Source organism: Lepeophtheirus salmonis, chromosome 7 (assembly GCF_016086655.4).
Source record: "Lepeophtheirus salmonis chromosome 7, UVic_Lsal_1.4, whole genome shotgun sequence".
Lineage (NCBI taxonomy): Eukaryota > Metazoa > Arthropoda > Copepoda > Siphonostomatoida > Caligidae > Lepeophtheirus > Lepeophtheirus salmonis.
The window spans coordinates 10312612-10340058 of record NC_052137.2 but is presented as its reverse complement, the minus strand read 5'-3'; the positions used below and the strand labels follow the sequence as shown (position 1 = coordinate 10340058).

At 29.6% G+C, this 27447-nt stretch overlaps 1 protein-coding gene and 1 pseudogene across 2 annotated transcripts in view; one reads left to right on the top strand and one right to left on the bottom strand.

Annotated features, from left to right (window-relative positions):
- Positions 1-27447, bottom strand: part of LOC121121446 (uncharacterized) — a 242521-nt gene that overhangs the window by 103201 nt on the left and 111873 nt on the right. The window lies entirely within an intron of this gene.
- Positions 6907-15172, top strand: LOC121121698 (holocytochrome c-type synthase-like; annotated as a pseudogene).

Here is a 27447-nt window from a genome sequence, read left to right as displayed (position 1 = left end):
AAATTAGAGGAAATTATGAATACATTTGAAATTACTTTAATACTAAATTTCATCAAAACATGTGAGATTGAATTATATAGAAGTTTTTTCAGGATCAGTTTGTAGATTACATTATCCTATTTAGATGTACATATATATATACCCACGCGTTATAATTAAAGTATACACCTAAGATTGTTTTTCAAACTTGATTCAAAACCAGTTTTTTAAGACAGCCTCAATGAAGGCCTCTATACACTTCCCAAAGTACGGACAAACCTGACGGATGTAGTCTTTTGAGAAGTTAGCTCAATGATGGGGTATACATAACTTGTTTATTTTTTTTTATATAAAAAGTAAAATCAATATTTTTTAACTCAAGGAAAATGTACTAAAAACTAGTATACAACACTTTTTTTCATACAAAAAAGCTTAATTCATCGTTAACATAATCCCTTTAAGGAAAAAAGGGTTAACTGTATGAATTTGTAATTCATAAATATTTTACCCTATTGCCTAGGTTTTAAGAATTAAGTTTTTCAATTTATGTGTGTCTTTCTTTATTATACGTTTACGAGTACAAAGAGATAATGTAATACGTTTCATCCTATTTAATATAAAATAGGTAAACTATTTTATATACATACATTTGAATGCTAGTTCAGGAGCCTTTAATTGTTGAGCGCAAAACGGCCATCTTTAAAAAACACGACGGAGATTTACCTTGTGTAAGGGGTGAACTCACCGCCGATTGTGCTTCTTATCCCATCATAACACTTTTATTTCAAAAAATGGGTTGGTGCTTACATATAAATAAAAATTAATGCGACTCTGGGTTCAAACAAACCACAAATCAATATATAGAAATAATTCATGCTAAGTGGTTACTTATTGGTTCCCTAAGAGTCTCAAGATCGTCTTAAGATACGCTTTGGGTACATACAAAAAATCGAGTTCTTGGACTACAAAAGCATCACTAAATGAATTAAAAAAACAAAAAACGTTTTAATGTAAGTAATTGTTCATTTAAACAAAATTTATTTTAAGTAATATATAGTTATAAAATATTAATGCTGTTTTTTTGTGTTTTAGATATAAAAACTACTTTTCCCATTAATGTTATTTTAGTGCTAAAGTTAAAAACACATGCTAAGAATGTATGTACATATAAATTCCCTTGGGACTCATCTCCGTAATTCCCTTTCAAAACTTAGAATATATTTATATTTGTAGGCTTAAATATTAATGTATTTGTTGGATATGCTTAATTAACTAAAAAACATATATATATATATATTTTCAATTATCAATCACAGTTTTACCATTAACCATTATAATTGTATTTGAAAGCTTTTATTCCAATTCTGAACAAAAATATACCACATCTGATCATTCATATGAAAGACAAAAAATACTTTCAGGGATTTTTGAGATCAAACTTGGTCTCAACCTTTCAATCTATTGGTTTTTTAACTGTCTTTTGTGCATAAACAAACTATAATAAGCATTTCCTCACACTGTCATCATAACAGGGGAAAAAACCACAAGGCCCAGTATCTCATATCTCCTTGATGTATAAGTTCAGATGGCGAGGATTACGGACATTATGAAGTGCTCAAGGACCCTGGTTTTTAAGATGGGGAAGAGGAGGAATGATGATGAACACCTCTCCAGGAAATAATGTAGAGGAGTGTACAAGTTAGAAAAAGATCCTGAGTTCCTGTTCAGCTTGGAGAAGAAGATCAGGGAAGACCCCATCAAATCGATTAGTCGCCTCAACAACGACTTCTTCGTAATTGCTAGAACTATCAGAGGGGGCTGTGACGAGTAAATTGGGAATAGCCTCATACACGAGGACCCCACACCACTTTTTGACGGAAGTCATGAAGCCCAAGAGGCTCGAGAGTCCACGTTTTGCTGACCAACTTGTATGTCAATTTTTTTTTTTTTTGCGCCGACATTAACATGTTTGAAAGTTGTTTTACCCTGTGGTTTAATAATATTTTTGTTCAAGAGTAATCTCCATCAAAGATAGTGGCAAATAAATTTTTGGTTTGTTTCTAGATGTAGGGCCAATAAACTGTACTCATTGGGTCAATGTAAATTGAAGCGTCAAATCATACAAGTGATAATATTTTGCTGTGAATAAGTCTATTCATGCAGAGAGAAAACTCTATAACCTCTAGATCACTCTTAATAGACAAGATGGTTTATGAGTTTAAGAATGGACTATTTTTGTCTTCTCTCTCATTAAGATGAACAGAATGTTCATAAGGAATAAAAGGTTTTACTTGTGAAGAACCGAGAAAAAATTATTCCCACATCCTTCAGAAGAGATAATGGATAAATGGACGTGAATAAGATGAATGCCTGTGACAATGATTAAAATAATTCATTTATATTATATGATAAGGAAGTACATTAACTCTAAAGAAAGTATTCAGATGAATCAGAATTACGCCATCTTAAGAACGCAAGTTACAAGAATACATATTTCTCCACATTTCAGTGAAATTCTAATGTTTGAAGCTTGTTTTGAAGTATGTATATTGTAAATATAGCATATGGGTTGAAAAGTCCTGGAATTTTATCACATGATTAAAAAATTAGATAATACATATGTACATAAGAGATCAAATATTGAAAAGAAAAAACGATACACTTAAACAAATTTACTAAAGTTTCTGAAATTTTTATTATACGAGTACCTATATTCAAATATGTAGAATTGAGCAAACGAAGCTGTTGTCCTCTAACATGTATATATATATATATCGAAATGAATATTTCGAACATCACTAAAAATCTCAGATATTTGGTATTTTGTATTGAATTTATGCAGTTAACAAAAAAATAATTTATTATATTATGATTATTATTAAAATTAGAAATTTATATTTTTCTTGACTAATGCATTCAATTCATGCTATTTAAAATTAAATTCCTTGATTTTTTGGTGGTTATATACATTTTTTATTAATTTTAATCAAGATAAAGTGATAAATAATTCATTTTTTAAATGTTGCAATGTTTGAATCAATTTATATTTACTTTTATTTTAATCAATATAGTTCTTTCATGTCGAAATATGGCACTGAATAGCAGGTATACCCAAAAAACTTGATTTTTTAAAATATGCTTTAAAAGCCAAACCGATATCCGTTGAAAGTTTTAATGGTAATTTCGTTTTCTACGTTTAACTGTTCGTACAGTCTAAATTCAACCTTTTCGATTTGTTAAAGATGAGTTATTTGCTTGTTATGTATATTAATGACACACAAAGACTCAAATTGATCAAATTATTCTTTAAGGGGCTTATTAAAAAGAGGAATTGACTCTAGGAGGAATAGATTCCGAAGTATATATGAATTAGCTGAAGAATGAGAACTCTGTTTCTCGCTCTTTTTTTTATTTAATTATTTTGCTCAATATCGAATTCATCAAACAAGTGTAAGCCCCACAAAAATTTGAATGAATAATCTATACAAACTCTATTACATATGTGGTATGTCTACATAAAAACTGTTACAAACAAAAATAAAAAAAAGAAGGAAATTTTTTTTTTTTTACTTCGTATATACGTCTACATACAAACCGATATTTCTTGGACATATTTAAGTCAATTATAGGTTTCTTCATTAAATTGCAGGATTAGTTTTAGAACCTTTATTTGATTTTAAAGACTTATGATGACTTTTTCTAAATAAAATCCTTAATTTTCTCATCTTAAGATTGTGACAATCAATTTTGATTACCTGAACACATAGGCTAAAAAGCCCTGGGATTTAAAAAAAAAAACAATTTTTTTTTCGTTTCAAATTGTTTATTTTAATTATTATTTTTACGTGGTACCCACTTTTAACAGAACTTTCACCTGTACAAACTATCATACAATATAAAAGGTAACAAGCTTTTTTGATATTTTTACGATGTCAGCTAACTTGCACATCTTCACTTTATTCAATAAGATTTTGTTGATTTTTTTGACGTATTCTGTTGTTATTACGGCATTAAGACGTACACTGCCTTTTGTATCATTGATGTCTCTACAAATACGTTTAAAGTCAGTAAACCAATGTTTAATAGTCGTTTTCGATTGAGCGATTACCATATCACTTTTCAAGCTACTGCTTAGCTTAAACAATATTTTCTACCATGAAGAAGAAGTGCAAAAATAAAAAACTGAAATTGTTTTTGATACTTTGTTTTAGAAATAACAAAAGAAGCGGTACACTTAGTACAATAACTCTCAAACTAAACAACAAATCGTCATGCAATATTTACATCTGAATTTTGGAGTTTAGGACTAATTGAATCTGAGATTAATTAAAAAATGAGTGCCATATATGTTCGTAGCTTGGGACTTTTCAGCCCATGAGTTAAATTCAATTTGGAACTCACCCAAGGGGTTAGTCATTTATTGATAGAACTTGACGAATATTTGTTGAAGAATACAAATGTAATACACACTCAAATTTATAGAAAATCATACTATCCTTCTTTGAGAACACATAGAGAACATGGAAACACATATTGCCATGTATATTTAACAAACTTCTAGGCAGCGCAGTGCCTCCTGCAAAACAGTCTTTATGTAGTCACAACACATTTTTGGTAGGAAATAAAAGTAGTTCTCCCTATTTCTCAGATGATTAATATCTACCATGGCAGCAATCGATTTATGTGCCTTATAATAAATGGTAATCATTATTACCAAACACTATCTCTTACAAAGTAAAAAGGCAGTGCCATTACCGTGTTCCTTTGGCTAGAAGGGGAAAAAATACTCCTTTTCAATCATTTCTTTGATTTTTTATTGCCTCATTTCGTTGTTTATCTACATACAATATAGGTATGTCAAGATGAAGTGATATCCCCTTTCAGCCCTCAATATCTTTTCTCATTTTTCCTCTTCAATATAGATTGTAGATAGACAATGAAAGAAAATACCAGGCGATCGAAAAGTCTTAAAAGGATATTACCATGAAAGATGTTAAAGGTTTTGTAGGTATTTTTTGTAAGCATCCGTTGGAACTATTTTGAGTAATAGTTTTAGTAATGAGGTCATCTGCTTAAATACTCTTAAGTGGGAAATAAAGCCAAAAGAAATAAGTTTGCCGTTCTAGCTAGTACACTCCGGTCACACCGACACCAAAATGATAAATATGCTGCCATTCAAGAAACTTTCTTTTCTATTAGGATTCAGTTCTCCACGGGTTTATGAAGGGTTTTATGTCCATCATTTTTCCTATTAATAGCAGGATCAACAGCTCTAGAGATCACCTGACTAAATAAAAGGTCGTTCCTGTAGCCTAAAGGACTTACCACCAGCATTTTTTGTGGATTTTGACACGGTGGAATTAAACCATGTCTTTTTTCTTGGACAGCTGAGTCAATTTCATTATTGGACTGGCTACACAGGCCTCACTTGCAGCTTCTTAAGCTATGTTGGTTGGTCGATCACTTCGAGGTTTGTCTTGAATGTTATTTTCATCTCCTAGCCGTTTCCTAGCTCTTCATACCATTCCATTGCTGATTGAGAGCATGTTCAGGGTTTTGGTGTGACTGGGAGTGGACTAAATTAGGAACCTCCTTTTTTTTTTGGCTTCCATTCTCCATTTGAGAGTATTTAATCTAGCCTAAATAGCTAATCTCACTTTTTCTAAAACTCTCACTCCAAAACATTCAAGCTGGATGATCACAAAAATGTCTACATAACTTCTTAAATTTTTACTTGTATTAAAAAACACTGTGTATGTGTTTGCGTTGTTATATTTATTTTTGCACATTCATACTTTTTTCCCTACTTTTGCAAATTATTTATATAAGTAGGTTCGTATAAGTAAATTTAGTTTTGAGTTACACACATAAATGCATCATAAAGGGATTGAAGAAAATATTTTATATTTCCATAAATATGATCCTACTTTTCCTGTTTTTTTGCATTTCTACTTTCTCTTTTGAAATAACTTTATTTTTTATGAAAGAAAAACACAGTGGAAATATTGATTTAACTGTCTTGAAAAAAAAAGAAGAAGTATACAAACAATGTTGTTATCAAAATTGACTCAAAATGGATTATTGCTAACAGAGAAAGTAGAAGTAAAGCAGTGCATTAGGTTTATAGTAATCTTTGAAAGCCAATGTTATGTAAACAATAATCGATATCGAAGTTATATGAAAATTAAGAGGATTTCAAAATGAAAAAAAGAATCTATCAACATTCATAAAGTATGTTTAAACTCTGATAATATGAAACATATTCTCAGGAGTTTGTGAGTCAACTTATTCGTGGAACAAATTACCTGGGGTTGCTGTATTTTGTCCTTCATAACATTTTTATGTCAAAATACATGTAGGTATATGTATTTCAATCTCGTTACCCCAGTGCTCTTCAAACTGTGGAGTGCAATCCAAAATGGATCAATAGAGAGCACACTGCAATGTTTTCAACAACTAACATTTTAAAAACAAAGTCAATATATTTTTTTTCTCAATGTCTTTATAAATAAAAATGGAAATTGAAAATTTACTATTTTATACAAGCTATTTAATAAGTTTGTACTAGTTGCAACCACAAAATAAAGAATTTATAGTAGATATACTGAATATAATGCAAACATTGAATATTTCATCGATTATTCATAAATTAATAGTGTATTTGTTTGACTAGTTTTATTATTTCTTATTTTATTATAAGGTTCAAATGATCCTTAGTGTATTTTCCATAGATACATAATCAATATAACATTTTAATATATCAAAATGAATTGCTGACATCAGTTATTAATTAAAATGACTGATGTTGTAATTAAATAAAATGTACTGAGACCTAGAATTGTAATTTTTAAAATCTATTTATACAAATTACAACTTGTATAGAACATATAGATACATAATATAACTAATACGGCACAGGATTGTACGATGGTTTGGTTCGGTACGTTTTTACCCTATGTCTAGTAAGTATATATATATAATCCCATATTAACTATTATTTATCTTATTTTAAATTAATAGACTTAGATAGTGAAGTAAGATTTTAATCCACAAGCATCTTTTTATATAAGAAATAATTTTTGTATTTGCTTATACAAAAAAGAAATAATTATAAAGTACATGCCAGTCGACAATAACTCTGTGGTATGGTGTAGGGATAATTTAATTATATTTTCCAATTATTCCAAGTTACCTTCACAATACCTCATAACTTCAGGTACATCTGTATCATGTGAAATAGTTTTTAATAGCTGGCGTTATTGTAATTGCTAATCGGGTTTTATTATTATCAGAAAATGTAGACAAGTTCTCATTTTGTCAATAAAAATTATAAATTCATAAATAATAGTATTAAATGACCTGGTTTTTATATCAATATTTGTTTTTTTTTGGAGAAGTTAAATATATTTAGGAATAATTTATTAGACAGAAAAAAAATATATCGAAAAACTTGAAAAACTACATTAATTAAATTAAAAAAATATTTTAATACTATACCGCAACAAACAGTGTACCGTGAAGGGTGGACCCTAGTTTTTTACTAAGCGGTATTTTTTAGCATACCGTCCCTACCCTAATAAATGCATACACGTAGGTGCATATTTCGTGACTTTGAGTGTTTTTTTTTCATTTAACGAGTACTGTTTATATTAGCATACAATTAAAAATCAGTGTTTCTCCACAACATATAATACAAATCTGATTATAGGCGGAATCTAACTCTTCCTTTATTTTCTAACTCTCATTATATAAAAACAAAAATCCCTTCTGAATTAATTTTATATACTCACTTAAAAAACTGTATGGTCTATGGCTTAAGTTGTATAGAATAAGTCTTAGAATACGGAAGTGGGTTTTTTGGTCGATAATCTGAACAGTACTTTTTATTTTCCCAAGCTGTTTTCATCATTATTTAATTCTTGAAGACAAAAATATCTAAGTATAAAGTAATAACTAGTGTATGTGCTCATAAAAGATGGATAGTAACAATGAGGGTTTGCACGGGAGCTATAAGTGTAAGTCTTTCTTGGATCAGAAGTAGAATTGATGGTCGGCACTGGTGTAATTCTTGCGAATATAATTTCTAAAAACAGAAAGGAGTTTGTGTTTATTTCTTTCATATTATGGCTACAGCTCATTTAATTAAACGTAATGACAGCTAAGCTGCTCTTTACCCAAAACATTTTTCAAATTGTCTGGATGACCATGTTAATATTCTGTTTCTTGTTTGGTTTTGATTGAACGTAGTAGAAAAGGAGGTTCACTCCTGACAAATCAAATAATAATGATAACTGCTTAGCATTTTTTGAGTGGACATTCTTTTTCTAATTTGTTATCATTAATATTTAATTTCTGAGTTCAATTATATTCAAAATGCGTTTAGTATTTATAAATAATGGTTTGAATTAAATATTCAGAATACCCTCTTGGCTTGTGTCATCCTCGCAACCTTCTAAAGAGAATATCCACATGATTATCGGGGTCTCTATGTATTTTTTTCTTCTTGCACCTTATAGCACAAAGTTCATCATTTATTTAGTGTCATTGTTAAGGATGGGATTATTGTAAGAGAAAAATTACAGGTCAATTTCCCTCTTGCTTTATAAAAGTCAACTACCAGTCGATGTTTATTTTTTATTTATTATCGAGGCTGTGTGAATGGGTGAACTTAATTTAGGTACATGCTTTCTTCCTTCATAATTATTTCTTCTGTTTCTTTGCCTTTTTTCATAGAGTCTCATTAGAAAAAAATAGTTACAAAACCATAACTTTTCATTAGTAAGTCATAATCTTAAATGTGTTGGTGTGATAACGTTGTGTAAGGATTCATGATTATGTTAAACCATAGTTATAATGTTATTCCTTTTTCTTCTCAGCGATTTATGAGCAAAATGGGCTTATAACTCATTATTAAGCAAGTCTATTTTTATCTCGTTAAAAAAATATATATACACAAAATAAATGTCAAAGTCATTCGGGACTCTCAAATATTATATGTCTTCATACTAGTGTTGAGACTCGGTCCACCAACGATTTTTTTTTTCGGTTGGGTCTTAAGTGATTTTTTCTATACCCATTTTTCGATCCAGACCGCAGTCTCAGACCGTGTACCGATTTTTTTTCGGTCTCATTTTATGGACCCATTTTTTTCGGTCTCATATATTATGAGAGACCCTTTTTTTTCTAGATCAACTGTCTTTCATTTTTTTCAATAAAGTCTCAAAACTACATAATAAGTTATAGAACATATACTGTATAAATATAAAAACGGCGTGATCAAAATTAATTCAAGCTATCTCTGTTTAAACTTTGTATGACGTCATTGTATTTGAAAAAACATATGGTGTCCTGTTATAAACAATTTATCTGTTAAATAGGTCTAAACCAATTTTTTTGTGACCGAACTAGACCAAACTTTTCCTTTGGACCGAACTAGACCAAACTTTTCCTTTGGATCGATCTAGACCGAATTAATATATGAGACCGGTCTAGAACGAGCTTTTTTGTTGGACCGAACTAATTCGGTCTATATAGTCCATAGAAAGTAATGAAATGAGATGTATTTTTTAAATCGCCCATTTTTTTTTTTTTTTTTTTTTTTTGGAGTAAGCAGATTGACAATACTGCATATGTATATACAAAACAAATAGTGAACTTAGCCCAGTAAAATTCCAAAAATAAATAATTACCTAGGGACTTTGTTAATCATGAAGATGTTCTCTTTAGAATTTTGCGAGGATGAAAAAGACCAAAACGCTATTATTTCTTCGAAATATTTAATAGAAGCATTGTTAATAAATAGGAAACGCATTTTTTAACCTGGCAGTACAAAACAAAGAATAAAAAAACTTTTATTTAAATCTTGACTTTTTATTACATCAGTAAATAAATTGAACAGAGGTTATGTTTTTGCTATATGTGGTCTGAAATGCTCTGTTGAAAAAACATTTTGTACATCCAGGCTGTTTTTCGTCTTAAACTATTAACTATATATTCATTATACATATAGTCATGCAGTTTTATATTTTTGTTAGCTTATAATCTTGTACCATATTATTTATTCTATTGAACTTTGTAGAACATATTTTAAAAAGGTCAATTGTATTTTTATTGCGTGTTTTAACCTTTTCTTCTAAAAGATAGTGATAAAAACTCTCAAATTTGTGTTGGTATTGTTACTCTCTATAATCCATGGACTCGTTCAATTGATGTTTAAATATTCTTTACTCAAGAATAAAAATATAATGATACCAGCTTTATAATAGTTCAAACTCTGTTCAGACTGCAACTACAAACAGTATCGCTCTCGTTTAGGTCATATTTCTTACAACTTTTTTTTTTTTTTTTTTTAATTTCACTTGAATCTCCAGTTTGTTATTTGAATTATTTCAAAGTCAAAGAGATATATCCTCTTCTCTTCAAATCTTGAAATATTCTGTCTCTCCATGTCAAAAGAACATAACTTAAACAACCACAAAGATTCCTTCACATAGTTTTCAAATATCTCACAGTCAGGTCCTTTTTATAGGTTAATAATTAATTATCTGTAATAATTGATAGTATTTTTTGTTCTTTGTGTAATTAAATTAGAAATTTGGGAATTTTGAAGAGCAGTATTATTAACTAACAATGTCCATGGCATACACAACTTCATCACTATCACCATAGGATAGTGAATTATAAGTAATCAACATGACATTAAATACTGAGTAAGGTGTGGGATTTGTCATTATCTCTTTCCTCGTCCTCTTTGTTAGCGACTTGCGGGTAATGTAATAAATCGTCATAACAGCTAAGCTGATCTCTTCTCAAACGCTCTTAAAATTGTTAGGAAGTTCTTTTTCGATTATTTTTACAATTAGGTGGGTCACATTTTTACCAACTCTATTGGTAATCTTCAATATATTATTTCACTTCTATTTTTTATTACTCCCTATTTTGAAAATTGAAATCCATTACCGAGCAAGAAGCACATTATAGTTTATAATGATCTCTGTCAGCAAATATGCCGTTTCTCAAAATTAACATATTTTTATAGCATTCTTTCAGGCGTGGTTCTTACTTTCTTTGGAATTTCGTCCTTTTTCACATCTCTATTTATAGAACTATATATGTATAATGTATTCCTTACTCTTAATAACATTAAATTTATTAATAGAGTGAGTATGTATTTATTAATATGATTTGTGAGCTTATATTTAGTTATGAATAAAATTTGAATTATTGATATCTGTGTATAATATAGTAAAAATCGTTTTGTATCTCCTCAAAATGTTTTTTACATATAATTGATTTACTTTTTGATTTTCTAGCTAATTTTAATAAATTATGTAATATTGATTTAACACATCAATACTCATATGTAGACAATTTCAATATGCTAACTATATCGACTTTTTGTACGAAAAGATGCACTTGACGTCAGTTGACAATATTTATTGATATGTCTTTTCACCAATATACTCATTAAAAACATATTCACTGCTTTAAATACTTATTGCACTCCTTTTTACTATTTTGCCATAGAATTGAGTAGTTCTTAAATAGAGAAATCATAATGTGCATTCAATATTAAAATCAATAAACGTGTGACATCAAGAAGAGGATTAATTCATTTGTTCATATTTTTACAATTGATTTATTTATCGTTTATAAAAGGCCCTTATATTTGATGATAAAAAGTATTCACTAAATCTAATCTTGCATTAATTTAATAATCATTTTATTAATAATGAAATGTGGATGAACGGTAGAACCAATGTAAAATTAGGAACAATTATTTAAATTTCTTTAAATATATTTTGCAAAAATATGATCCTGTTTGTTTTAAAATTACGGCTCCGAGTCATATGGATCTTCGAATACCATTTCAATCTCATGAACATTGACAAAATTGCTGCTAATTTTCAGAAAACCAAATTAATTTTCTGCTGCGGGATGGCCGTTGAACAACCCAAACCTTAATTCTATAAATGAAATGTTATAAGATTGAACATGAGTTAAACTTTAGATAATTTAGTCTCTTGATTCCAAAAATGGCCTTAGTTTTTTTCTAACACTACCAAATTTTATAAAATAAACCAATACTTTATGAAAATACACAAAGCTTGCAAAGTAAATTTAGTAAGAAATACTTTTATACTTTTACTTCGAAGTCACTTCAGGGAGAGGACTAAACAGCATCTATTAAACATATTATGTCTTCTTTCACTATTACTTAGTATCAAAATGTAGTAGAGCATATGCAATCTAAATGTGAAAGGTTTACTGTAATTCCTAACATTAGGTTGAAGAAAAAGTAATTTGCATCTCCCGTGCCCTTATTTTACTAAATATATCTTCTTCATTTTTGGTCAACTCAGATCCTACGATAAGGTTTTGTTAAGGTGTAAATGTATACTAAAAACGATTTTTTGACAGTTTTGCACTTGGCTGGTTCAGTCCTGAATTATCGTGTGTTGAGTATGGAAGTCTCAAAGGTGAGCTGGGCCATATTTTATATTTTTACTACCTTAAAGGGAAAAACGCGTCGAAAGCAATCAGGAAAATTTGCGATGTATACGGGGTCGACAGTCTTTCGGTTCGTGTTGCACAGTAGTTGAGTGATTTTTTCCCACTCAATTCTACCCTCTACTGTAAACAACTCTGTAAACATTTTCACTTTTTAGTTTACATGTATAAAAAGATATATGTATTTCCAAATTTTCGTATTCATTTTACTAAAGTTATCGTTCTTTTAACTAGTTTAAATTCTCATAAAAGTTTATAGAATATATTTAATTTCAATTTTATTGAACTAAATTTGATATTTCCATCAAAAGGCTGATATGCTACAAAACCCTCTAAAATATCAATATATGGGTTGGTTTCACTTTTTTTTTCTCTCTAACAACAAATACTTAGATTAAATAAAATGGAATGGATTACTGTTGACCGTGTAAGACAGAGTGAGAAGATGATTTTTATGTTTCTCAGAAGTATATTTACTCTTAATGGAAAAGAGAAAAAATAGCAGGAATTTTGAAACCAACCTTGATGACTGAGCAGCAAATTCAAGAGTAGAAAATGCTTTCCCCTTGAAATACACTGCAACGGTGCATTTAATTCTTTTACTGGATATGAAACCAAGGGCATTGCCAGCAAAGCTTATTAAATTTGGGTACGCCATTTTAAATAACGAAAAGTTATATGAATTATATTTTAATTATTTTAGTAGATTAAAATTTTCTTCTCCCTTTTAAAAATTTAATATATATAATGTTCTGGTGTGTGATATTCCTTCTGTAGTGGAATAAACTGCTATTTGAGTACCCAAGAAAAAAAAACACTATAATATGCAGTATAACACATATTTTATTACAATAATACCATTTTTTTTTCAAAACAAGTGTAAATTTTGATTACTTTTTTTAGTATTTTTCAACATTCACAAATGTTATCGTTTGACCAAAAGAAACATTTTGAGGCCTTAAAACGGCAACATGTCGAAAGTTTAAATAATAAAATCCACCCTAATCTTATAATTTTGACTACTACATGTAACTTATTAAATTAATACCGGATGAAACCTATATATTTCAAAGCAAAAATTATTCAGATAGGGGAAAAAAGAAGTTATTTTATCATCCTATTATAATTTTGAAGATAGTAAAACACTTCATATTTGAACTCTGCACGAATTAATATCTTTTTTTTCAATTTCTTTCCACTTGTACGTACAAAAAAACATGGCTAAGAGAAAATTATGACATCATAGACATTTAAAATGTAAATGCATTATTTTAAAAGTTAGGTAAGGGTTGAATCAATGTTAATTAATTAATTATACATACATAGGTACATGCAACTATGTAATGTTTTTTTTTATTAAAAAGTTACATGCATTGTTAAAAAGTAGAAATAATTAGCTTATTGTTGTTTTTGATTATTATGCTTACTTTTCTTGTTAGTTACCTGTATATAAAGAGAATTCACACTTTTTTTAGACAAAAAAATTGATGGGAAGATTAGGGAAAGTTGGAACAAGCCCTGTTCCTCCGGTATGAAAAAAATTAAAGCCACAAAATTTTCATTTCAAATGTTGGATAACATAATGAAAATTACTCATACAAAAATGAGAAATATTTGTCACCTTTTCCTTGAGATAATAGGTCAATTTTTGTTGGAACAAAGGGCAAATTATAATTATACCCAATTTCTCTATTGTTGGTGTTGTTTGGCGCTGAGTTGTTAAGTTTATTTTTGCTGAACCATTGGGCAAAGGGGCAAAGTGGAACTATGAAATCATTCTCTACAAAATATACAACAACGAAAAAAACAATAGGGAAGGGTCCATTGGACAATATGGTGTAGTTCTACTTTGGCCGTTACTCCACCAAAAATCGACTTATAAAAAAATGATCATGAAGACTTAAAATACTAACTTTTTATGAGATTATTTTCGTTATAATAAGGTACATAAATAGTTTTGCATTTTTTTTTTGTTAGCTATATTATTTAAATGATTCCTTCTTTCAGTATTAAGAAGTATATATGTGTGGAGTGACTGCCAATGACTTGAAATAGGAACAAGGTTTCAATGGGATCTTAGAGTAGTGTGAGTCTACCTTTGAATGTCCTATGCAGGATAAAAAAGATGGCGGAGGCTCTAGATGTACATTGAAAGACGATATCGATCACAGAATCATAATATCTAATCCAAATCAATGTCTTATCAACAAGCAGCCCATTTTCCCTTGATACAGTTTGGGAGAGCTTTAATATTCTATATCTATTATAGAAAGCAAAGATCTGAACATATCCTTCTGCTCAGATGTTTCAGAATGCAATGCATTTCAAGAGAGGACGACGAAAGAAAGAGGAGGGGGCAAATAAAGAGAGCACAAATCACATCAACAATGAGGCAGTATAAAGAGAGGTATTCAAATAGGAGTGTCTGACTGCCTTCGAGTATGGAAATCCCTCTCTCAAGTCCTTGGCAGAAGAGGCCACTCAATTTTCCTCACGAGCTCGATTCAGATCTCTATCACACTATGAGCTACTCTTTCATTAGCATGAATTGATTGTGAAGCGATGTAGGAGGGATGTTGGATAAATCATTGAATACTACGACTCCGGAGGAATAGATGATGAGAGTAATGAGTTTACCATTCTTTATTTTAGACTTTTTTTACTACAGCTTGCGATAGAATGAGAGTACCCTGCTGGATTTGGAGCAGGAAACCATTGAAATGCAACATCAGGTCCATTCTTAAATGACCTAACTTTTTTTTTTTTCCGAACAAACAATTAATACAATATCATCTACATTAGGTTTGTAAGCGTTCTGCTATTTTGGCGTTTTGATTGCAACTTCCACTTTGATAGTGTCAGTGAGGCCTCATTTGAGAGTTACATTTCAATATTTTTTATCTCAATAATTCTGTGAATATTAGGTTCCCGATGAGCTACAACTGACTTAAATCGGTTGATTATTTGTTGAGATGGAGGCCGAAAGGCAATGTATAGTTGATTTTATTCGCGCCCAGTACATCAACAAGACAAGAAAAACTGGACTGTAGACTAGTCGAGAAACTCCAAGAATGACCCCTACTTCACCTTCGCAGTTGATGAGGTTCTGCAGTTCAATCAGACTAAGTTACCAGCATCCATGGGAATTGTGGTATCAGACAGGAAGACGAAGCCCATGCATAGGTCACTGAAGGCTTAAAAGCAGGGGCAATGAGTATTAGAACGTTCTCAAGGGGGTGTTCTTACCCTGGGTGAGGTCGAACTACCAAGAGGGAAACTATATGTTCCAGCAGGACTCCGCCCCCGGCTACAAGACCTGAACCATGCAGAAATGGCTCGAGGATACTTTTTCGGATTTCCAAAAACACCATTTGTGGCCTCCCTCCTCGCCTGACATGAATTTTATCTACTATAGCATCTGGAGTTATGTCAAAAGTGGGCCATAATGATACAAGTCTTCAAAAGGGGCACATTTAGCCCCCCCTGTGCCACTGCCACAGCCACAAAATAAGGGACTCAAGTGTTCGCCTTTACTTTATCTCAGCCCTTTTAATCAAATTAAAAAATTTTGATTTCTTGAATTTTTGTAATAACTATCGGAACGGAATAATAAAAACTCATTTTTAGCATTCATAGTTTAAAAAAATCCGTTCCGTTCATTGAACGCACATTCCATGGAACGTCGTTCGATTTTATGTTCTGTTCTCAAGCTTGATCTTTATTAAAAAAACAAAATTTTTATCGATGTTTGCCGTGCGTCCATTCCTATCTAAATGTCAATGTATCAACGAGCGTGGGTAGCTAATGTTCAGCTTGTAACATTAAAAAGAAAGGGAGTAAATTACTATATTATATATGTTTTGTCTGGAAAGAAAAAAAAAACTTCTTTCATTGATTTCTCATAATACATGCTTTCATCAATTAATATGTTATATTTGAAAATCTTGATTACTTAAAACTTTTAAAATTCCTGATACATTTGCTTAAATTCTTTCAAAGAATAGTGAATGTTACTTCCAAGCTTTATTTTAATATTTTATTCTAGCAATATTTGGGTATTTTTATCTGGAGTTCTTCCCAATAAAAGATAATTGAAAGCAATGATTCCCAACCACATTCATTTTTCGAATAGAATGCAGTGGGTGCCAGGCCTTTTAAGCCATCTACATTAATGACTAAGAAAGCTCAATTCACATCTACTTATAGTACAATTTAACGGCAAAATTCTATGATTAATTAATAAATTATATCTTGTTGAAGCTTAAAATTCAAAGTGTTCAGATTTTAATGGACCACTCGGAAATTTTATTTTTCCTTACTTGCTGTGTAATCAATTAATGACATGATGTAATCATTTGATAAATAAATTTGAAACAAAAAAAAAACCTTTGAACAATCTTCGTAGATCTCTTCTATAATAAGATTTATTCTTTATTTTAAAAGTTTTTACCTGTCAAAATTTTGAAATATAATAGATTAATTGATGATAACGTGTTTCATGATAAATCTATTATAAAAGTATGTTTTTCCATTTTTTCAGAGAAAAAATAATACTTTATTCCAATTGCCAAATTTCAAGATATTATACATTTCAATTTTTAAATGGCATGATTGTTTGTAAGACAAATATATATGCTGGATTTTTTTTTTTTTGTATTATTATTGTGTGGCGCAGAATCTTTTTTCTTGAGAGATATCACGTGGTTAGCGAAGTTCAAACTATAATAGTTGTTTGTTTGATATTTCCTGCTCGTTACTCTCTCTTTAAATGCAATCATTTCCTTATTATTATTATTTGTCTTCCTTCGTGTCTACTAACAGGTAGTTTTGTTCTTTTTTATTAAACAGAATAGCATGTTTCACGTGTTGAAGGTAGCACTAAGTCATTTTTAAGACAATCATATTTACCAGTTATACTAATCGGTGACATCATGGCCATGTTAAAAAAACAACAACTTAAAATCAACATGGTACCCCTGATAATTTGAAGAATGTTTTGGAAGAGAGAAGCTTAGCTGTTATGACCTTTCATTACATCAGCTACAATCAGCTGTGACAAGGGAGAAGTAAACAATAAAAGACAAAGACAAGAATTACTCCAATGCCGAGCCTTAATTCTACTCTGCGTCCAAAAAGGAATTACAATTATAACTCTGCAACAAACCTTTAGGATTACTCGCTGTCTTTTATGAGCAAATGGGAATTATGAATCTTGTATATATTAATAATATCTTCTAGGTAGTAGAAAAGAAAGTTCACTCTTCAGGAATGAAATAATATTGACAACAGCTTAGGGAAAGAAAATTGCGAATCAAAGTCAGGGTCTGCAAGGGAAGTAGACCTCGTATTGAGGCTATTATTAGAGTTGAGGACTCATATATTGAATAAAAGTTGTACTGAGTACTATTTCAAATAATGTTGTTATATATATGCCGTCACAAAACCTCTATTTTTAATTTTTTTCTTGGAAAAAAAAAAAAAAGAATGTATTCAACTAGATAAAATCAAGCATGTACATAGTTTTTCAACAAATCCAAAATTTATTTTGAGTTATCTTTTCTTGGTTCCCAAAAAATCACATTTTTCTTAATATATTCATGCTATTGCCAGTTCTTGATCTCCACTTTATTATTTTTTGATATAGTTTTTCGTAAAAAATAATTAATATTAAATTCTTCATATATTCATCATAAACAAGATATTTATTTGAAATTATGTATAGAGTTTGGCATTGCTAATGTTAACAAATACTGTAAAGGTAAAAGATATCTATGGGAATGGGTTGTAGCTGTAAGATCTATTGATATAAATGGTCTTTTGCTAACACTCCTTTCAAATTCATCAACTTAAGAAAATCCTTCTGAATAACTTTATACATAATAATTTATTCATATTTAGAAAATATAATATCTAAGAAACTTGAATGTAAAAGTACTCGATAAAAAAAACAAAAAAAATATCATGATTTATTTAATTTGCTTATCACATGATGTAATCTGACTCTGTCATAGCAGAAACACAATCCATTATTGAGTTATTCCTCTACCTCTACTGACATTTTGAAATATCCGAATTTTTATAGGCTTTTGATATGTGAGAAATATCTGAAATAGTTTTTTCACTACTTCAAAAAAATAAATGAATAAAATATTATATTTCAGCCTCTCATTCTTACCCTCAAAGAAATATAAGACGACAATGATAAAATTTAAATATATACATTATACATATAAGTAATTTTATAAAAGAAGCTTTTTCCGAATATGAATAAAGTAATATTTTAAAGAAAAAAATTGTGCTTATATGTATGAACAGTAGAAGTTTTATAGCTGGAACTTGAAGGGACATTGAAATGGGGGGGGGAATGAGTAGTAGTTTGAGGTATGAAATATGAAAAAATAACTGCATAAAATGACACAAACGCAACAATGGTATTGAATTATCTTTTTATTACGGTATTGAGGCAAAAAATTCATAGATAAAACTTCCGATGGACTAAAATATAACAAAATGCAATTGTTATAAATATTTATATACATTACATTAGGGACCCAAAATCATTTCATTATGATTTTAGTCTCGTTAATTTTTATTACATGATGTATTATGTCATCAAACGAAAGCTGACACTAACTTTAAACAATTTTTTTTAATGCTATGACTCTAAGTATAAAAATATTGGAGTAACATCAAAAAAGGCAACGCCCATGCAAACTCCCGTGTCAGTGACGAGAAACCAACAGAGACTGTTGACATCTCCATTCGGACTGCCTGCAACATCCAGAAGTCCATTTAGAATGAGCAATGGGCAGGGTGTTGAATTTTATTCTGAATCTAGTTATCTTGCATTTCGGTAAGCAACGCTATAGCTGACTTTTGGACTGCCTCCATGTGGCCTTCCTCCAGGCCTTATTTTAGAACCTGGAACTTTCAGTTTGGGTTATCTAGGAGAAGAATGTCTGCCACATCTCTTATCAAAATTTGGGTTTGCTCCAAGCTGCTTTCATTACACCGTGGTACGCCATGGAGACAGCCTTTATTTTCAAGACCTGCCAATCTGTTCACCTGTGTGTCGAGGCTATTATTTCTTATTGAATAAAAATGTAGCTATATATATTTTTAAACATATCCCAAATGATCTTTGAGCTGTCTTTAACGTATTCCATAAAAATTACGTTTATCATAAATAATTCACACTACTGCAAATTTTGGGTCCTGATGCCTTAGTTTTTAAATCTGAATTATTTTATTTAAATTCTTCAATCAAGATTTTGATTAAGTTTTCCAACTTATTTTTGAAACTTTTGTTTTAATCTTTATTTTATTTGTAATTCATGTCTTGGATCATTTAGTTCGAAAATTGGAAATAATTCATGACGAATATAAAAATAATACCTTATATCTTTTAGAACTATACATTTTTTACTAATAGTTTATATAAATGGAAACTCTCAACAGGAAAAAAATAAATAAAAGTTCATATTTTTTACAAGGCTATAGAGAGATTTATTTTGAAAGTGGAAGGATCAGCATTGTACACTGAATAGCTTTAAAGTTAAAAATGAATAACTCGACTATTTCATTTACATAACTATTTTACTACAATTTGACCAATCGATTTATTATTTATTAAATATATATTTTCAAATATTAACTTTAACAACATGAAGTCAAAAAATTGTATTAACTATGAATAATTTTTTTTATCAAATCTTTCTTGGAAATGGATCAAAGTTGATGTTGTCTATACTCTTCAAAAATGTACCACTATACAACAACATTATATCCCACCTACTAAAACCTACATTAATTGTTGTTATGTAAGAGATAGAACACAGAAATGATCATTAAAATTTTGTACGTAGTATTTTTAGACTTTCAACCCTAGTTTTTAACATTTTAAATCATTTAAAAGATTTACTTTAAAAAACATTGATGTTGATCGATTTTTTTACTTTAACTTTTAATTTTTTTATAGAATATTTAATAAATAAGCAATGCATGAAAATGTTTTGTATTCAAATATAATTTAGTAAATTATTTGACTAATTATAGGATGTAATTAATATTTGATAGACAAGTCTGCGACAGCAGGGAAGAGATTAAACAGGTGAAATATTTGGTATCAAGGCTTACATATGTTTTTGTGTTTTATCCCCCATCCTATTTCTCATTTTATTTTTTCCTGTCCTCATCCCTTTACTTATATTAAATAATTTTTTTAGATCTGTTTAAATGTTAAAAAAAAGAAGAAGGATATTTTTGAAACAAAAAGATTCAAGACATATATATTTTTTATTTCCAATGTATATGGTTAGTATTTATTAATTAAATGTTGTAATCTAATTGATTCATTTATATTTAACCTATGAAACTTTTTGGACTCTAAAATATTAATTTCTTATTACGATTAGTACAATATTCGAAAAGTTCATAAAAATCGAACATTTTATTAATGAAATTTTTCTAAAATTCTAATAAAAAATTTGATTTTTTTGGTTTTAGCTGCCAGCGTTCCAAGACCTAAATTTTGTTACAAAGTAACATTTGGTGATAAATATCGAAGCGGAGATGAGTATTTTTTTGTGTCATTCAGCATTTTATATGAGAGGGATTTTGTTATAAAACCTTTTTAACATTTTCTTTGCTTATAACCCAAATTATTACCAACTTTCTTTTATGAGCAATTGCAACACATAATGTCCCCCCCCCACTGAAGAATGTACAATTTCATTAAAATAAAAGAAATTTTTAACAAGTGTTTAGTACAGCAATAAAACAATTTTTCTTTGCATGCAATTGTCTTCGATAAAGTAGAAATATACATCCTCGTTTGAGTAGTTATCCAATTTCTTCAATACATACAAGAATTATTTTTACAAAATAAATTTATTTAAGGTTTTACATTAGTAAATTCGAGTCTCTCAATAGATATAGAATCAAAATTTCAATAATAAAATAATATTCTATTATTTTACTTTGATTTGAATATATTTATACAATTTAGGATTAAACTTCCTAACAAACTTATCAATATAACTTATACAATTATTTGGATTTCCATGTATCTATATTACTTAATAATTATATATATTGTTTGAAGCTTTCATTCATATATATATCTCATATGATACATTGATACTAGGTATTTTATTGGAAATGATTTAAAATCAAAAATCACAGTGCTGTTGAAACAAATTTTTATGTCTATTAATGGATGCCTTATAAAGGAAACTCTGGTCAATGGGGGACTCCAACGTCTTGGATGTCTTGCTAATGAAAATGTTGCATGTAGAAAGCTCCATCCAACTCTTTGGAAATCCCTTCACAAGTCAATGGTAGAAAGTTTTCCGCTTCAAGATGGCGACCTCTTCATTATTCACTAATAAATCTCTAAGAGAGAAGAAGTTGAAAAATTGTTCCTTCTGTGGTTTGGAGAAGGAGATCTCTTTTCGTTTATCTTACAAATGTCAGTAGTTAAGCCACATGGCTGATTGGTTGGTGATGTCATGCCCTTCCTATAAAAACTACAACATAATCGAAGAAATACTTGTCTTCTACATTGAAATAAGCCCAAAAATTGTTTTGGAAAAGTTTAGGGAAAAAATAACCCTTGTTTTTTCTTCTGTATAGATCTTGATACTGCTTAAGGTCGGAGTTTGTAGGTAGTTTTTATGTATTGTCTACAATTAATCATTTTCTAATTATATTGTATTGTTTTATAAAGAAAAGATGTTAAATTGTATGTTTTATCTGTTTTGTTCGTTATGTTCAAAAGTATGACATTCTAGAGGAGTTGAAATAAATTGTTATTGATGGGGAAAAAAATGTCTGTATAAATCTACATTATATATACAATTATAAAATGTTTGCCAGATGGAATGATTGATTTCAATTGTATAACGAGGGAATAAACTGTCAAATCATATTAGTTTCATACATACGTGTGTATGCTTTGATGTTCCAATATACTCTGACTAAACATGTTTAGGTAAGCACTTATATATCTTTATATATGTGTAATAAGCATTTATATCCTTGTTTCATGCGTCAAATATAATTTAATATATATACCGGGTGACTCATAAGTCTTAGGGCACATTCAACAGTCAATATTGTAAATAAATATTTATTTCTCTTTTTACCCCATTGCTATCAACATAAAACTTCCTTTAAAATGAGTGTTATTTCATTCCACATGGTCACCATTTGCAGCAACTACAACAATCAGACGTTTTGTAACTGATTTACACGTCGTCCAGATGGTCTCCTACAACAAATTGTCCCATGAAGACACTATACGGCCTTCAAGGTGTCGACCCTGCGGTAAGAAGTCACACTAACCTCCCTTTCTCCTGAATGGACTATATAGAGAAGTTCATTATATTGAGAAGAAGGTTTATATATATATATATATATATTTTGCTCCAAAAGTGCTCGAAAGTGTTTGGCACCACTTTTACTCATAGTTTGCAGTATGTAAATGTGCTCCATCATTTTGGTAGCAGTTGGATCCTTCTCAGTGCTGTTCCTGGGCCCAGGGAAATAATTGGGACTGTAACATGTCCAGATAGATTTAATTTCGGAGTAGATTTAAGTACCAGAGTAGTTCCCTTTTATATCATTGCTAGATATGTAGTGGAGTTTGTGTTGATTCCCTTCATCTCATGCCTTCTCAAAGCTAAATCAATGAAACGTCAATAGCTAGGATGCTTTCTTACAAAATATTAGAGGGTATCGTCTAAACCAATCATTGAGGTAGCAAAAGTTTAATCCTGCAAAAGTTGTGTATTGACCATAGAAATAGAATAAATAGGTTTGGGGGGACCCTCCCCCCATTTTGTGATAAAATGTTTCCGTATAAAGTAAAACATTTTTGTTATGCTTTATATAAGAAATATATTTTTTTGAAATATTTGTAGTATCATATAATGACTATCTTATTTTAAAAAATGTCAAGGGATTTTCTGAAGGTATAAAGAGCAAAAATGCTAGTACGTGCACCATTTGATAAAGAAAGTAGTGCTTCTATAACTTGATAGTAAAAAGGACAAAGACAAAGAACACTTTCGCCCTTTTTGCAAAAAAACAAAACAAACTATTTTACCACCCAAATAATATGAAATCCGTTTTTTCATTGTTCTGTTCCATATTCCTGTAGATCTTCTGATACATTTAATTATTGTTCATTGCTTGACCAAGATCAAATAGACAAAAACTTAATCAATCATTTTTAAAATTAAAAAGTTTGTATGCGTGATGACTTGGTTATAAGTTAAAAAAAATTACTATCGAAGTATTTTGCATTATGGGGAATGAGGCATAGTTCTACTTTATCCGTGTTGTTCTAACAAAAATTGACTTATAGTCTGTAAAAAAAAAAAAAAAAAAAACTGCATAAATATGTCAAAGGACTTTCATAAAGTGAACTTAACAGAAAAAGTGTCAAAGCTAAGCAAAGGATCAAACAGATTGAGTATATGTATGACATTTCTGCATGTCAATATTATAAAAATGGAATATCCAGAGATATAAGTCGTTGCTCTAAAAAGATCACAATGAAAGAGGAGCAAAAATATATTGAGTAGAAATATAGGACTTGGATACTAGGGCCTATAGAAAAATTTCAAATAAAATGATTATTCAGTAAAAAATGCAAAGATAGAGGGAGAAAGAAAGATAATATAAAACAAAATCGAAGTCTTCTGCAGAAAGAGTATACCGTAAGCGAAATTCCACCTCCATTAAGATGGAATTTATTTTTAATGTGAGAAATGTTAAGTTGCAAGGCTTGCAAATTTTTCCTTTTAGCCGAAAGACATTGTATATAAATTGTAAAAGGTTTTGAAAAATATTTAGAGGTAAATCAAAGGGCCCAAAGTTTTGAAATTTTACGATTTAAAAAAAAAATAGTGTTTTGATCTGAATATCAACTAAGCCTTTGGTGCTACAACAAATTTTATAACATAAGGAACTTATTTAAATAAATTAACAATCGAAAATATTTGTTGATTTATTTACTACTGTATTGTTCGTATTGGTCAAAAAGAGCAAAGATTCCCAGTACTTGCATTTTTTTACTATATGTGCATCAGTCTGCTCATAAAAGAAAGATAATCCATATTTATAATATGTTTCCAAAATCATTCGATATGGTAATTTTATTACTTGAAATAGTCAGAGCAGGTTAAATCACCATAAGTTTCACCTTTTGCTGACCTTTTTGAACCTCATTTCATCTTATATATACAAAATCTTTGTAACAGTCGTAATTAGAAACTATTTTGGGAGTAGTTTTGGTTGAAAAATATCATTTTAAAGGAAGACTATTATGGGGTAAACTTGAAAAATATCACAACGTAAAGAAAATATAATTACTTTTTTTTTCAATTATAAGTATTTCATATATTTTCCTAATTTATTATTCATCAAAATTTTGAATGTAACTGAATAAAGTTCTTGGAATTTCTATTGCACATATGTTTTTAAACTAAAATTTTTAAAGAGTCTTTTTACTTGAATCAAGGACAAATAAGCTTCGATGATCTTCGTCCACTACTAAGAGGAATTGAAGCTACAATTCATTAATGAGACCGACTCCACGCTTTTCATTATCAACTTTTATCAAAGAAATTTATCTTGGAGATGCAGACTTCGAAACAGTTTCTATGATTTTTCTTTTGTGAAATCTTCCGAGTTTTTATATACATATATTAATTCATTTGAGAGTAAAGAACAACCTTTCTTGAGTTTCATTACTCAAATTTTGTAAGGCCTTTATTATCCGTCTTTTTGATTCTGAACTTAATGCATATTTAAGGAGGGATTGTATTAAGTGACAATTATTTGGTGCACTTAAGGCTTCAGGAGCAGACATCCGGGCTCGGAGAGACCCTCTCGCTATAAACATAAAAATGTCTGTTAATTTGAATTGTGATCGAAAAATTCAAATTTTTAAGCAGTATAAAACTGATTGATAGCCATCGGGCGTGGTGTATAGCAACCAAATGACAAAAATTTTACACCTCAAGGATACACATCATCGACGAATATAATGAACAGGTTAAGGAATTCTATATAGTGATGTTGAGGAAGATTAGTTTCCATATATTTCTTCGTATAATCAAGGGTCTCTTATCGCACATTTTCTATATCACTATTTATTTTAAAATCTTCAACTCGAGTAACGTAGCTCCATGTATTAATGGATGTTCATTTTTCTAGAAATCTTTTGAGCATCCGGAGTAGACGTGGGTCTAAAACATCACTAGAATGCTTTGGTTATGATTAATTCCATAATATGTTGTCTACATGCAAGACATGTTGTACATGCGAGAGGTAAAATATTTTCTGCTAGTTATTCTTAAGAAGAACGCAAGCTAGAGCAGTCCTACCAATATTTGAATTTCTTGTGTCAAAGCACAAGCTTTGAGTTTGATCACGTATTTTCTGTCATGAGAAATTTGAACTAAATAGATGCGCCCAGAAATTTTATCTTATTTTAAATAGAAGGAGGTTTAAATATTTTACTTATTGATTAAAATTTGGCTATTAAGACTTTTTGGATTAATTAAAGGCTAACATCTATGTAATGAGTATTTCATTATACTTAATTATTAAATAAATTTAGCATAAGAAGTCTTTTTATTCAAAAAAGCTAAGTAAAAGGTCGAAAGAAATTAAATTTGTCGTAACTTAAACTGATTTTTCTATTTTGAGTAATAAATTAGCCATTCCTGATAATTTGGGATACATAAGTTGTTAATATAAATACCCTTTCTTTCAACGAGATTCAGATGGACATAGGACGAAAATGCAAGTTATCGTATTCTTTGCTCTTTTTGACCAATAAGTACAAAACGTTAATTAAAGAACTACAACATATTTTCGATATCAAATTTATTTAGCTAAATTACTCATAAACTGAAGTTTGTTGGAACCGTTGAGCTACCTCTAAATATATTTTTTTAAACCGTACAAAATTAGTATACGATGTATTTAGTGTAGAATGGAAAATTTCTGACCCTCACTATCTCTCAAATTTAAAAATGTCCCTTGACAAAAATTCTAATAGAATAAGATATTTATTTTATGATAGTACACCAATTTTTCAATTATGTGTTTTTTTACATGACGCATAACAAAAAAGTTATTATTCATACGGAACCCTTTGAACCCAAAATGGTTGTTGGTGTGTTATAAATCTATTTATCTGCGTTCATTTCTATTGTCAAGACGCAACTTTCACAGAGGTTAAACCTTGGCTATTTCAATGTTCGTTTTGGACGATACCCTCCTGTGACCAAATTAATTTAAGGTTTATTTTTTTAATATACCCAGTGTATACTATTATTTTCATCTATTGGATGAATGCCCAAGTTGGTTGTCAAGACCAAAAAGAATTTATGTAAAAGGTGGTTATATTGTTACGTGTTAATGTAGCTGTGTAAACAAGCTACACATATTTTTAAATAAGTGATCAAAGCTCATGCCCCATTAAGCATTGCAACTATAAATTATTACATAGGTTTAAAAAAAGGAGATGTGTTTAGTAATTTTGCAAAAGATTGATCATAATTTATGTATTTTAAATGCTGCTTGAATTATCAAAAAATGGAAATTGAAAGTAATCAAATAATTCACAAAGCAAACTTTTTTTTTTATGACAGTAATTGAGCATTGAATATTTTTTATAATAAAAAATAATAAACGTGACGTCAATTAGATGTCAATATTATGACTGAATATGGTAGCTATAAATAATGATGAAAAGAAAGATAGACATATTTAATATCCCTGAAAGTAGCCTCCAGAGGTTTATTTGATGCTATAGGGTACTTTTTACAAAACTCTCATCAGTGTATAGTACTATTTCAGGACATCATAAAGAACCAAGACTTACAAAACATTTCTGTGTGAAAAGTGAGGTCATACCTCCCAAAAAATACCCCCCTTATA